Source organism: Cynocephalus volans, chromosome 4 (genome assembly GCF_027409185.1).
Source record: "Cynocephalus volans isolate mCynVol1 chromosome 4, mCynVol1.pri, whole genome shotgun sequence".
Classification (NCBI taxonomy): Eukaryota; Metazoa; Chordata; class Mammalia; order Dermoptera; family Cynocephalidae; genus Cynocephalus; species Cynocephalus volans.
Window position 1 is genome coordinate 84,753,948 of NC_084463.1, and position 14,619 is coordinate 84,768,566.

At 37.8% G+C, this 14,619-nt stretch overlaps 1 pseudogene; it reads right to left on the minus strand.

The window, feature by feature from the left end:
• Positions 1 to 14,619, minus strand: part of LOC134375553 (rho GTPase-activating protein 20-like) — a 101,166-nt pseudogene that overhangs the window by 13,256 nt on the left and 73,291 nt on the right.

The following is a 14,619-nucleotide window of genomic DNA, read 5'->3' on the forward strand; positions in this document are numbered from 1 at the left end:
AGGACTGCCTATACAGAAAGAGAAAATTTTAAAAAGCACTGGGGATTTATTTTTTTTTTTTTTGTACACTGCCTTCACAACCCAATGAAAATGTAAAAGAATGCAGAAAAATGTCCCATAAAAAAGTGCTGCCTGAAATATTTCCCTGAAACCAGTACAATGTGTTTTAGCTGAGGCAAATCCTATAACATTTCAGAATATTCTCAACCAAAACCCACAAAGTTTTCTGATAAACTTTAACAATGATTAAATTTAAAGTGCTTCTTTATTTCCAAGTAGCAACACAGAAATGCTGTCTCTTGGTGAGAACCCAAACCTTAGCTATTAAGACTTTCAGGTCTATTCTGAAAGCTTATGCTCTGCTACACCAGCTTCCAAGGCCAATTTTGTCCCAAATCTCTGTTTCATTGGTATCACTTTCACATATATGTCAAGCTTACAATAGTACATTTTCTACTGTTTTCATTTTGTCATTCATAAGGGATTTTATATATTTTTTTCATTTTTATTGAATCAAAATTGATTATACATATTTTGGGGGTTCAACATAGAGATATGTTGACCAAGCAATATTACTAGCCTAAGTATTGTTACAAATCATAATTATTCTTTACACCCTTTGTCCAATCTCTCCCCATACTCCCTGTAATTACCCTAGATTTCTTCTCTCCTTCTTAAAGAATAATGGTTACTCTGTTGATTTGTTGCCTAGATGATCTGTCCAATGCTGAGAGGTGTGATCAGGTCCCCCAATATTATCATAGAGCAGATGCTTCTCTGTCACTCTGAAATGGGCTTTGTGGAGAGAGACGTCCTCCTCTTTTCTTTATCTCTGCTGGTGACTCTCCTTGTGTCAGTGCATTCCAGGGGCTGGTGGACCATTTGCATGGTGGTTGTGGCATCTAGCTGCTTTCATGGCAGCCATGGTTATTGTGACGGCTGTGATGGGCCACCCACATGGAGGTGATGTTTTTGGCATGCTTCTTGGTGCTGCTGGTGTGCCTGGTTGTGAGGAGTGTCTGGTCCCTGGCTCCATAGCTTGGGTCCCCAGGTGGGCCCCAAGGAACTGGAGCGGTGCCTGGTTGTGGGAGGGGGCTCCGGTCCCTGGCTCCATGCTTCAGGTCAGCGGGTGGGCCCCGAGGCACTGATGCGGTATGTCTGGTTGTGGTTGGGGGTTCTGGTCCCCTTCTCCATGCCTTGGGTCCCCAGGCAGGCCCTGAGGTGCTGGCACAGTGTGCCTGGTTGTGGGAGGGGGGTCCAGTCCCCACTCCATGCCTCATGTCCCCTGGCAGACACCAAGGCACTGGTGGTATGCCTGGGCTGGAACTAATTTTTTGTCCTTTTCATCCCACTTCCTATGGGAATCAGTACTTGAGCTGTGTGGTTGAGCTAAATTGCTGCTTTGTTGCTGTTTCCCTAGGGAAGCCTTTTCTTGCAGCTCAGGGTTTAATGGTTGACCTTATAGGTACTTCCGCCTCTCCAGAGACCTGGTGCACCTGGGTGGTGTAGAAACTATGATCTAGGCCTGAGTTCTTCCATCAAACTGCACCCCATACAATTCTGCATTCCGGACCAGTCTCCTCTGAGTGGTCCTGTGCTGACTGGGGGTCAGATCGGCTGTCCTTGCTGTGTCCCAGTGTTCTCCTGGTGGGCCTGTCTCTCACACTGCCCATGCTCCAAACAGTTCCCATGGGATGGGGCCTGCACTGGTCCCTTGCGATGACTCATCGGCCTCTGAATGGCTCCCCTTTTTCAGCTGTTCTGGCTCCTCCTGCGTGGCTCCACGGGAACCCAATTAGTGGTCTTGCTCTCCTGGGGGCCACCAAGGCCCTCTTCTTCCTCCCTGCTGCCTCCAAGTAACTCCATCTGAAGGACACAGCTGCGGCTTCTACCGGCTCCTGCTTCATGCACTCAGCAGTTCCAGCCTTAAAGTGGCTGCAGCATGAAATGCTCAGAGCAGTTTTTTCTTTCTGTCATCATGGTTTCTCCCACCTTCATGAACTCCATAGGTCTCTCCTTCTCTTCCCCTGAGCTCCAGCAGCCCCAGCTTGGCTGATGTTACATTTTTACAGTTGTAAATTTGTTGATTTGTGGGAGAAAGAGATGCTGGGGACCGTCTATTCTGCCATCTTGACCAGAACTTGATACAGGATTTTTAAATGATCATTCACCAAAAATGTTTTTTACTACCATTTGGAAAACAGATAAGCTGATATTCATGACTACTGCTTTTTTCAATAAGAATCTGCAACCTGGGGGGAATAAGGTAATCTGCCTCCTGTTGCACAAACAGCAGAGAGGTCTTTCTTCAGTACAATGGACTGACAATGAGTATATTTTGTTAGATAAGTTATGAAGAACTTTGAAACAGACCAAAAGATTACTGGGTGTATTCAATGGCAAATAAGTCATCTAGCATATGCTTCTGGGTTATCTGTTTCTATGGGGGCTCTGAGCCTTTGAGCTATTTTACTACTCCACATGTTATAGATAACTGATAGCAGTGTACCTAATACTTGTCTACAGACTTGAAAAATTCTGTCTGATGGAGAGACAACTGATTGATCTGCACTCATGTTTAAAAGTTGCTCAAGAAAAAACTGTACTAAACAAGCACACACAAAGAAATTATATTGGGATTCTCGGGTTTTCTTCTAGTATCTTTTACAGCACAGATTATACTGCATTGTAATTCACAATTTATCTACTTGGCTCTATCAGACTGCAGACTGTGAGTTCCTTGAAGGGAGAAAATAGGTCATTTTCTCTGTATCACTTCGGTTGCTGAAGACAATAAGGAGTCATCTGGTTAGTTAGATATTTACTAAAATTAAGACCATAAACTATAGATTGGGCCTACATATTAGGTAGTAAACGAATGCGTTTCATTTCCTACCAGATTCAGATATACAGAAGGTATACAATGTTCAAGTATTCCATGTTAATAAGATGAGGGAAAGAAACAATAACAATGACAGAAGCCAGCATAAATCTATTTTCAAACTGGTCCCTGGGACCATGACTTTGATAATTGTCCTTATTTTAATAGACAAGCTTATAAAAGCTTTGTAGAAGTATTTGTGAGACATGACCAAATTAGAATAATTACCTTTGAATTGTATTTATTTTCTCTTCATTGTTTCCTTGATCCATTACACAGACCCAGTGATCGTAGAGATTTGATGAAAAAATGCTTCCAGGAATATTTCGCAGAAATTCCTTACATCGATGGAAAAACAAGCATTTAAAATCATTATTCTCATGCCAAATATGTATTGGAGAAATAAGAAAGAAAACATCTTGTTGAAAGTTCTGTGAAGTCCTCCCTTCTTCGTACTACACAGAGCTCTGTGCCTGCTCTCCACTGACTTCTGCACATGGAAACACGTGCTTTTATTTTTTTCTAACGAAAACCATTTGGACAACCAAAGTTTGGATGATGGTGAGAAAGATAAAGGACAACCTATTTGGGCCAAAACCTCCTGTTTTATGTATTTTAAGCAAATTGGTACTTTATAGGGTCTGGCAGTAAACAATCTTAAATCCTTTTTTCCCTCCTTTCCCTTAAATATCTAGTCCAAGGAAATGCACCAAGATATCTGTGAGATTCATAATCTGGTAATCATTCATTTGCTCATTCTATATATATTTATTCAACACTCTATATGTATTTATACATATATGTCAGGCACTGTTTGAGGTGCTAGGGATAGAGGAGTGAATAAAACAAGTCCATGCTAAATAGTATGTCCATGGTACAATATCCTTTCTTAGAGATCCCATTCTGTGGAGACCACTGGCAGGGCTAAGTGTGGTGAAACTAGATGATGACACAAACAGGATATGACCAAGGGCATTTGCTGTTTGGATTTTTGTTTATCAAAAGCTTAAAAATAAAACACATTTGGTCTTGGTCCAAGAGTTCATTCTAGGCCAATTTTCTCTGTTGCTTTCGGTATGGCAACAAGAAGGCCAAGCTTGCAGTCTCATCTCCCATCAGTAAACTTTAGTCAGAGAAAACTCAATTCTTTGTCAATGCCAAGCACAGCCCCAGCCACAGTGGAAGTCATGACTGAACTGCTGCTATGTGTCACATGGGAAAATATTAATGGGGGGCAAGAGAAGGCTAATCAACTGTAACTGAGATTCTAAGATAATTTGAAGAACATCCTTCTAGTCACTCTGTTAACATATTTTTTTTAGAGTGGTTAACAAGAAGAAGGATGAATTAATTCAAAGTTTTCCACTGTTCTATTGTATCTTGCAGTAGAAATATACCTGGATACTTGTGGTTCAGATATATTATCACAAAACTTACCTTTTTGGGTAAAGCTATGGAATTTTCATAATTCCAAACTAATTTTAGCTGCTGCACTCACTTTAAAAGTCAGTTAGAAGAGGCAAAATTTGTTATTTTAAAACGGGGTGCTGACAATAGCTCTCTTTTTAAATCTCATTGGAAAACATACTTATGATCTGCCTTCAAGAAAAACATCATTAAATCTTAAACTTACACTTAAAAGATAATAACTCATAATATCTCAATGAACTCTCCCACAGCTGGAATAACAAGTTACGAAATAGAGCCATCATCACAGCTGAGAAGGATGTGCGAGCCGGTTCTGAATTACAATCACCAACTCACAGAAACCACAGCCCAGACCATCAGCAGAACTCTCCAATTCATTTGAGATGAAATTCTGCCAGATTAAATATGAAATTTTCCTTAAAAGTCTGATAGATCAAAGCTATAGTGTCTCAAGCAATTTTTGTCCAATTATAGTTTGAGAAGTTAAATTTATACTACACTACTTTAAAACAGTCTTAAAAATGAGAAACAAAAGTTCAAAAACTTTTGCCAAAATTGATCTCCTTTCATGAAAGCACTTGGAAGAAATGTGACTAAAACACAGTTACATAATGATAAACCTTCAATTATTTGGAACCTATTTAACCAGACTCTTCAATCATTTGGATAATTTTTTGTCTTTTGCTTATTTTTGGAAAAATAATATCTCTGCAATCTAAAACACAAATGAACTCTTCTAGAACCATGCTTCTTTGTAATAGCCTCAAGAATTTAGCACAAAATTTTAAGAAGTATGGTGTTGTGAAGAACAGCACATTAAGGAAATTCTTCTAAAACATTGGTTTTACCTTCCTAAATTGAGAGCTGGCAGAGAACCTAATTATATGAAAAAGAAAAACTCATATGCATATACTCGTATATCCTTGGCATATATATCTAGCTAAGCATACCACAGATATCCTTATTGTATTTCAGGACTGAAGAGTCATCACAAACCCTGTACAAAACAGATTAGTTGAACCTAGTTAAAACTCTCCAGTTCTCTTGAGTGATAATTTATTGCAAAAGTCCACAGCAGGGTTTGTTTAAGAGCAGACATGGCCCATTTACCCCAAAACACCTAGTGTTCATGAAGATATGCAGTAAAATTCTGAAAGCAGCTGGCCACTCAGCTGGAGTAGGGGTATGCAAAAGTCTTCTTTGCCATATTTTCCATCATTTGGTTTTTATGTTTCAGGCCTTGGGATGCAGGCTGTGGGCCTTGTCTCTACCTGTGGCTCCAGTATACCCCAACCCTTTGGGAGATGGGGCCCCCTTCTGCAGGTCTGCAGAAGCTACTACTGGGGTCAAAAGTTCTGCTTAAAGCTAGTTTTGACTCTAGGTTTTCCAAAAATGTATGACAATTCCAAGAATGTGAGGGAAGAAAACATTTTAGAACTCTGTCAGCCATGGGTAGATGTGACATAGTAACCATGGGTAAAGGGTAAGAACAATAGAGAATGTCAAATGTAGTAAAAGTGAAAGAAGGCCCAGATGTTGTAGCCGTTCTTACTCCACTTCCAAAGTAAAAGGCATTAGGGGACAAAGGAAGGAATATTTGTGGGCATGATGGTTATGTAAATGAATGCAATTTTCAGTCATTTCAATAGTTTTTTGTTTCAGTTCCAAGGCAAATGCTTGTTTATTGCAAGGTAAGCTGTAACTATCTTCGAAAACTTTGCCTTCATTAGGAAGGTAGTGAGATAGTGAGAAAATCATCATAAGCAGGATGCTTATTTTTGTAAACATGCTGTGTATGTTTTGATTATTTTAATTTTTAATTACAATTTTTCTTTTTGCATGGGGTGGCAGAACTGAAGAAGAGATTGGTGTGAGGTAAAAAAGTTTTTTTAAAGTATATCTGACATGTCATATCATCGGCAGTGGCTTTTAAAGTCCAATATTGACTTTTTGAAATGTTTTTAACCTTTTTTAGATTCTAAATCTACTTTGGTTCTTTCCTGATAGAAATAATGTTCATAATGAAACAAAACAAAACATAAAATGTTTAACTTGCTCCAGAGCTACACCACGGGGTGGATAAAGGGAGAACTTTTCCTACCTTTAAAACAGATGCTATCACAAAAATACATTCACAGTCTAGGTGTACTTCGACTCCAGAATTCAGTTTCTCTTTTAGCTCTCTGCAGGATTTCAGACTGGCTGATAGCCTGAAGATTCCTTTTGTTAGGGGTCCTTTTTGATTAAGAAAGTAAAGCATATCCTATGGGGAAGCAAAGGAAACAAAACAAAAAAGCACTTCACACATACATGCAAGGGAACATGTACTGCAGCTACTAGAGGACATATTAAAAGCACTGAAGGATTGGAGCTGGATGGACAGCTAGAAGGATTAAAGTCAATCTTTTAGAGAGTAGAATGGTGGTTACCAGGGGCTGGGGATGATGGCGGGGGAGTTGGGGAGTTAGGGAGATGTTGGTCAAAGGAAACAAAATTTCAGTTAGATAAGAGAAATAAATTTAGGTGACCTATTGTATAACATGGTGATGACAGTTAATAACAATGTACTAAATTCTTGAAAATTGCTAGGAGAGTAAATTTTAAGTGTTTACTCACTTTGCTTTCTTTCTATTTGTATGTCCTCTGCTTGCAGTGTAGGAAGAGAATGGGTTTTAGAGACAAGCAATCCATGGCATTTAAAATCTAGTTATGCCACTTATTTACTGTGTAACCCTTGGTAAAGTTCGGAGGCTTTTTTTTTTTAATTAGTAAACAAAGGAATGATGACAATAATAACTACCCTCTGTATTTGCTGTGACAGATAAGCTGTGAAGGGGCTAGACTAGTGTCTGGCATTTATAGATGCACAATACAGCATAAAATGCCACACATCTAGTATAGTGCTTGCAGGATACTGGATACTCAATAAAAATGTTGGTTAACAGTGATTATTTAATATATCAACACAAACTCAGTGGCTTTCAACTGACCCATTCTATACACAAAAGATAACTAAATGCCAGAGAATGTATCTTTATTCTTAAATACTTGAAATACAAATAAAGCAGTTTTAAAAACTTTAAAAAATATGATTAAGTAGTCTCTGTTGGTGAAGTGGTTAAAAAAAAAAAACCAGACTTTCAGAACAATATGGAGTTGAATTGAAGAAGGATTTGTGAGAGATAGAATATGGATTGTCTATCTACAGAGCAAATTCCAATTTACCTGAGCAGGCTTATATGGCTCTTTCTTGAAACCAGTAGTCTAGATTATCTCTTATGTCTTCCTTATGATTCTGCAATAGCTAAGTCAGATTTTAATTCTTTTAAATAATGATAATAGAGATTCTTAGCTAAAGCCAGGGATGTCTATAATCTCTCCATCTGGGGACAGGTTTACTTTCCAGAGTTCCCCATTCCTAAAATTCCTTTCCCATTACTTTACAGGCCAAAATGAGACTTACTAAGACAGGTTTGGGCAGATTATCATTCTCACAAATATTTGGCAGAGAAACTCCAAACAGCTGTCCTGGCACAGGAGATGTTGGAGATATGGGCAAGTTGTGCTGGTGAGTGCTAGAGCCTCGCCAAAAGGCCCAGTTTAAGATAGATCTTCTCCTTTTAAATGTCTTCTGATTTGAATCTAAGGCAGAATTGAGAGTATTAGAAAAACTAGTTTAGTTTACTTAACTTTATTTCTATAATTTCCATTTCACTATATGTTCGTTACTATGGCTCAGAAAAGAAATGCTTATAGATGTCCTTTGTTATTGACAATTCAACCCATGACATTTCTCTATAATATTATGTAAATTAAGGAAAAATCAACTAAGGAAGAATCAAATGTTTGGTTCTTCTTCTATCTATTTCTGAGACACCACTGGTATGTTTACTCGAGTTTTGGCACTAAATTTCAAAGGTGAAAGAATGGCTTCCTATTGAAATATTACAACTTAAAGCAAAAAGTGTTTTTCATACTAACATATACATTTTCCCATTTTAAAGATGAGACTGGGCATCCAGAAATTTGAAGACTGAATTATACTACAATTAAATCATGAGAAAAAGCAAGCAAGGAGGAGGGAAAGGGGAAGATGGAGGAGAAATAGGAAGAAGAGGAGAAAGAGGAGAAGAGTTGTTGTCTCTATTAAGATGTTCTATGGAAACAAAGAATGCTTTATTGCCTGATGTCCAACTCTACTACTGACAACAGATACAGGAAGGCAATGTCCTTCGTTTTTTCCCTTTCTTTGCAACTGCAAAGACTTTCTAGTATCTTTTCAGTTCCTGACTTTAAGACGTATGCTTAAGGCAGGATGGATGGGTGCAAACATGACTGAGACTTGCCCTTGCCACGGCGACATTTATAATCTAATAGGGAACAAGACTGGTGGTGGGGTGAGAGAGGGGAAAAACAAGTATATTAATAAATAAAACATCATAAGGGAGGAACAACGTACCAAAGGTATTCAGAAGAAAGTAAAGCACATTGATCCAGTACGAGGGAGAGGAGTGATCCTGGAGGCGTTTGCATTTGATTTGGATGTTTTTTAGGCAGTTGGCAGGTATGGGGATCCGAACCCTTGACCTTAGTGTTTATAACACCATGTTCTAATGAACTGAGCCAACTGGCCAACCTGATTTGGATTTTGAATGAATAAGACTTCAACAGACAGCATCCAGCATAATGCCTTGTACCTAATAAGTACTCAATTGTTATTGAACAATGATTGAAACTGAGGAGAAATTTAAGTGGAAAAAAACAACATATACAAAGTAGGCAGAAGTAAAAAGGGTCAATAGTGAGTTATGATTTTGATACCACAGTGCTGAAATTTTTGTCATCTGTGTCTAATTTTAACATGAAAGTTAGTTTGCAAATGATCTGATACATAAAAAGGTTCCATTTTTAAAAGTTCCACTTCTAAAAGTGGCTGGCTCCTTCTCTCCCTCTTCCTTCCCCCAACACACACACACACACACACACACACACACACACACAACAACAACTATAACCTCTACACAAGTGAATGAAAATAAACCTACCTGTAGTCACTAAAGAGTGATCAAAAGAAGGTAGACACTGAAAGTAAAAGTTTGACCCTTCGAAGAAGGGAATGGCATGGCACTGAATGTTTCCTATTCTTATAGCTTTTATTATGAAGACAGGCCCCAGGGTGGCGGGGCAACTAAAATTTGGAGAGAAACCGGAACTCTTACTGGCTTGGAGAAATAGAGAACAAAGATAAAGGTACCCACAGCAGCTGGAACGTGAGAGGGAATCACAGAAAGGACAAAACCTGACAGTGGAAGCCCCAAATATTGTACATTCAGTTCTGCCCAAATTGCTGGCTAACCCCTAAAGCATGCATTCCTGGGGCAGATTCAAAACATCTTGCAATTAAGGCTAACAGAACCAAGATATGAGAGGCCACAATACCCAGATAGCACTCACTCACGGTTTGACTCAATTCTCTCTAAGCATCGTCAAATACTAACTTTAAAGAAGTCTTTTATCTCGTTTGGATATAATGTACCTTAGCATTTTATTTTCTCAGAATAACCTACTTAAACCAAATATTTAAAAAGCCAAGTTGTGAGAGGAAAGCAAATAAGCAACATTTTATCAGATGGCCTTACGACCATCATCCACACTTCACTCCCTTAGGATACATTAAGTACGTCGTCAATGTACACACAGTCAGGTGGGCAAAAGCGCTTTGGCTTTGAACTCAGGAGCCTAGTTAAGACTCTTGGTTCAGACACTTATTTAGGCAGGTTACTTAACTTCTTTCCTTAACTTTAAAATGCAAAGGATAACCTATCCCTCAAAGGCTTACTGAAAGGATCATGCAAGATAATGTACGGAAAGTATTACTTTGCCCAGGGCATGGGTCAAAGGAATCTTGATTAAAGCTGCCAAGAGACCAATCTACTCCTCAAAAACAAGACCTCCTTGCTGTACTTACTCTCCATTTGGTTTAACAGCCTTCTGGAGGTATGTAGACATGAAAGAATACCACTACTCTATTAAGAATTTTCTTCCTGCTTTGACATTCCCAACCTACACCATTTTAGAAAACAGAAAAAGAAATGAAACCCTTTCTGAAATCCAGAAAGGGGTTCCTGTATGTCTAGCAATGTCAATCTGGGCAAATGTTTGTTTAGTATGTACCATAATATATATGCTGAGTAGCTGTACTCAGTCTGGTTTGCTCACATTTAACCTGGTTTTATTATTTCTATAACTATGAGATTTACTTGATTTTTTAGCTTTCACATTTCTTAAGAAGAATGCTCTATCACAAGTTATAAACTCAGTTATTCTATGAATGTAGACAGAGGTTTAAGTGGAAATTGAGTTCTTTACTTTATCATAAAAAATTTCAGCTGTAGCCATGCTTTTTATGTTCGGCATTCAACCTGAGAGTCCAGGTTCCCTCTGAGACTGAGAGAAAAAGAATTTTCATTAAAATTTACTTTGGTGCAGAGCCTTTAATGTATAGCCCTTATTTTCTAAATGTCAAAAGCTGATGAAAAAACATGTTACTGCAAAAAAAAAAAAAAAAGATTATGTAAATGTAAAGGAAACTAATTTCATGTAAATCTAGCTTTCCTAAATAACCCTGGCAAGATTCAGGCTAGTGTTTTTGCATGCTTAAACTAGAAAACTGAATATTAAAAATAACAATCCTTAAAACTTTGTGCGTATAGAACAATAACCACAACAGTAAAAGCTTTCATTAGAAATTCTATTCTGGCCACATAGCTACAGAAATTAAGAAGACCTTTATTTTTGTTTTTTTCCAGAGTGGGAAATACATATGAGAGAACATTGGAATGACAGGGCAAACAGGTAAAAGAAGAAACATGTCCCATATTTTACCATCCACTATAAAAGTTCACATTAATTCCAGTGTAGTCCTGGGTCTGAAGCAGATATGGAAGGTAATAAGCCTGCTGTGGGCTCACAGAAATGGGAGTTCCACTCACAATAGAACCCCAAGAGTTGCTTCAGACCACACTCAGAAAGATCCCGCTTAATTAACTCTTCCACTTCATTCAAGTTTTTCCAGTAGGTGTGACTAAGCCATTCAATCTTTCATTTAACTTCTGCTCTGTTCTATACACTGGACTAAGTCCTGGGATGAGTTCTCAGGCCTTAGAGAAGCTCACAGTCTAAAGAGACATGTAGATATGTAAACAAATAATCACAACGTAAATTTTTAAGTTACACTAGAGATATGTATACAGTGCTCTGGAGACACAGAGAAAGGGGTAGCTAAAGATTCAAAGAAACAAAGATTTCCTAGAAGTGATATTTGAGTTGGGTCTTGAGGTCAGATCTTTGAATGTCTATATTCAGCACCCCCAATTAACACTAGAGCTATCTCACTGTGGACCAACCACCCCAAGGATGACTTGTAGTGACTCAAGTCTCAGAGGTGGAGTTCTGAGAGATCTATTGCTATTCTGTTTCCAGTGTAAGACTATTTAGTGGGAGGTCTTCTCGACAATGAAGCAGAAATTTGAAAAACAGATGGAAGATGACTGTGCTCACCTAAAGCGATGCTGGTTAACAGGGATATTTTCTTTGAGCTAACTAGAGAAAACGTCTCTCAGAAATGGATGTATGAAGCTTTGTCTAATTGTGGCTTATTTTATTCAGGTGGTTTAAAAACATAATATTAATTCTTCCCAGCCAATATTTTAATAGAAATTATCTTCCTCTTTTATCTCCTTGCTAATCTTAGAAACAACATATAAATTTCCACATAAGATCACGCAAAATATCTACTTCCTGGGGCTAAGCAATTTAAGAATTTAAGAGTTCTGTGGATTTTAAATATACAGGCCAGGGCCGAGCCCGTGGCGCACTCGGGAGAGTGCAGCGCTGGGAGCGAAGCGACTCTCCCACCGCGGGTTCGGATCCTATATGGGAATGGCCGGTGCACTCACTGGCTGAGTGCCGGTCACGAAAAAGACAAAATAAATAAATAAATATACAGGCCAAACAGAGTATGATGAACTCTGAGTATAACAAGTGGCACTTGGTAAATAAAGCCAAATTCCATATATATAATATGTGCTGGAAAAAAAGTATTAGCTCATTTTTCCCTATTAGAAGTCAGGTTAATTGTTGGTATGTATGTGAAGAAAGGCAGGGAAAGAGAGTGAAGAGAGTCTTCTTCTTAAACTCATTTCCTCCTACGAGGTCTCCTTTTTAATTCTGATTTATGTTAGGGATGAGTTGGGGGCAAAGAAGGTGGGAAAGAAGGAAACAGAAATATGGACTTTAAAATACATTAAATTTTGATAATCATAGGGTCATATATTGTACATCACAATGAGGCTATGGAAGTACTGAAAACAATTTCCAGAGTGGAATGTTGCCTTCAAATGAAAAAAAAAAACAAGAGTATTAATAAAAGCTGTGAGGATGTTAACAGTAAGACAAACAATAACTATGTAAAATTGTCTCCATTTCATGAAGTGAGTTAGTACTAACATGTCCACATAATATGGCAGTTGGGTCTAATGATGAGTCGAGATCTAAGGACAGAAGATCTATGTTGAGTTTTCAGTTCTACTGCTATATGCTTTGTGATGCTGGACACAGTCTGAGTCTGCTCATTTGTAAAATGGGTAATAATGGAAACTTACATGGTTGTTTTGAGGCTTAAAAGAAAGTATTCTATAAACTGTTATGTTTTATGTAGAAATTACTTGTTAACATTATGAAGACTGTTATCATCCAGGGACCAAAAGTTCCATTTGTAGAATTTGTAGGCTCTCTACAGTTCTTTAGTCTTTCTAGATGCCTTTTGGCTTTTTTACTTCTCATTAAAACACTGCAAAGATGTAACAGGCAAAGAAACGGAGACCAGTCAAAAGAGATGGTTCTGTTACTTAGGGAAAGCTCTGTTATAAAGTCTAGTAGAATACTGAGACTTTACCTGAAATGTTTTTGATTAAATGTGCATTCTAATAATCTAAATTAGAGGGCAGCAAACTACAATCCCTGGGCCAAATCTGGCCTGCCACCTCTCTTTGGATAGCCTGTGAGCTAAGAATAGTTTTTACATTTTTAAAAGGTTGAAAAATTCAGAAGAAGAATATTTGGTGATACATAAAAAATTTTAAGAAATTCAAATTTTACTGTCTGTAACAGTTTTGCTGGGACACTACCACACTCATTCATTTATGTATTGTCTATGACTGTTTTCACTTCACACTCTATGGCAGAGTTGAGTAGCTGTGACCAAGACAATATGTTGTGCTCTCATTGCTTTGCACTGTTGCTCAGGGCACTACAAATTTCAGTGACTCCATTATGTTTTGACAATGTTTCAAGTGCCACGTGTGTCATGATACTGCAAATCTATTTTTTTTATTATTCATCATGTCAAAATAAGAAAAGTAGACTTCCAGTGCTGAGTTTTTAGGGCACCGTGAAGTGTGTATGACATTGTTATTGAATCAATGGGCAAAGTATTGTGGTTACTGTGCAACGACATAACAGCCATGGTGAAAAAATATATGTCAACTTTACCTGACTAAGCACTTGTCAATAGATGTTGACATTACCAGACTAAACACTAACAATCACAGTATCCCCAACTTAAAAGAAAGCAACGATCAGAAAAATTAGAATATTTAAAATAAAATATCTCATCACCACAGAATTTTTTCACAAAGACAAAAAATGAAAACAGACTGCAACAAAAGTAAATTTGAGTGGCTCATTTGTTAGCCAAGAAAGGATAGCCATTTACTAATGGTGAATTGATGAAATCCTGTGTGCTTGTAGTAGATGAAGAAATGAGCCCAGAGAAACTAGATTTAAGATTATTAGCCTTTTAGTCAGAATAGCTGATCAAATAGTTGAGGACATCAGGAATAATATCAATAGTCAACTAAAACAAGGCAGGTGACTCACTTTGGTTCTTAATGAGTTGACAGATGTTACCAATACTGCTCAGTTGCTTATTCAAGAAGTTGATGCCGCGTTTGAAGTGACTGAAGAATTAGCCTTAAACAGACTGCATAGAACAACTATGGGTGAGAATATTTTGAAAGAATTTGAGAAAATAATTCAGCACCACCTGAAGTGGAATCTGCTAAAATGTGTTATGTCTGATGATGTAGCAAATGTGTGGAGTGAAAAAACGGTGTGATTCAACAAATTTACAAAGGTAGTAAAATTTTAAAATGTTTAATACGTATGGTTTATTCAGTGTATTGATCAGTGGTACTCAGGGAAAATATTTCAATCTATAAAGTGTTACTGGATTAGTAGTGTCAGCAGTG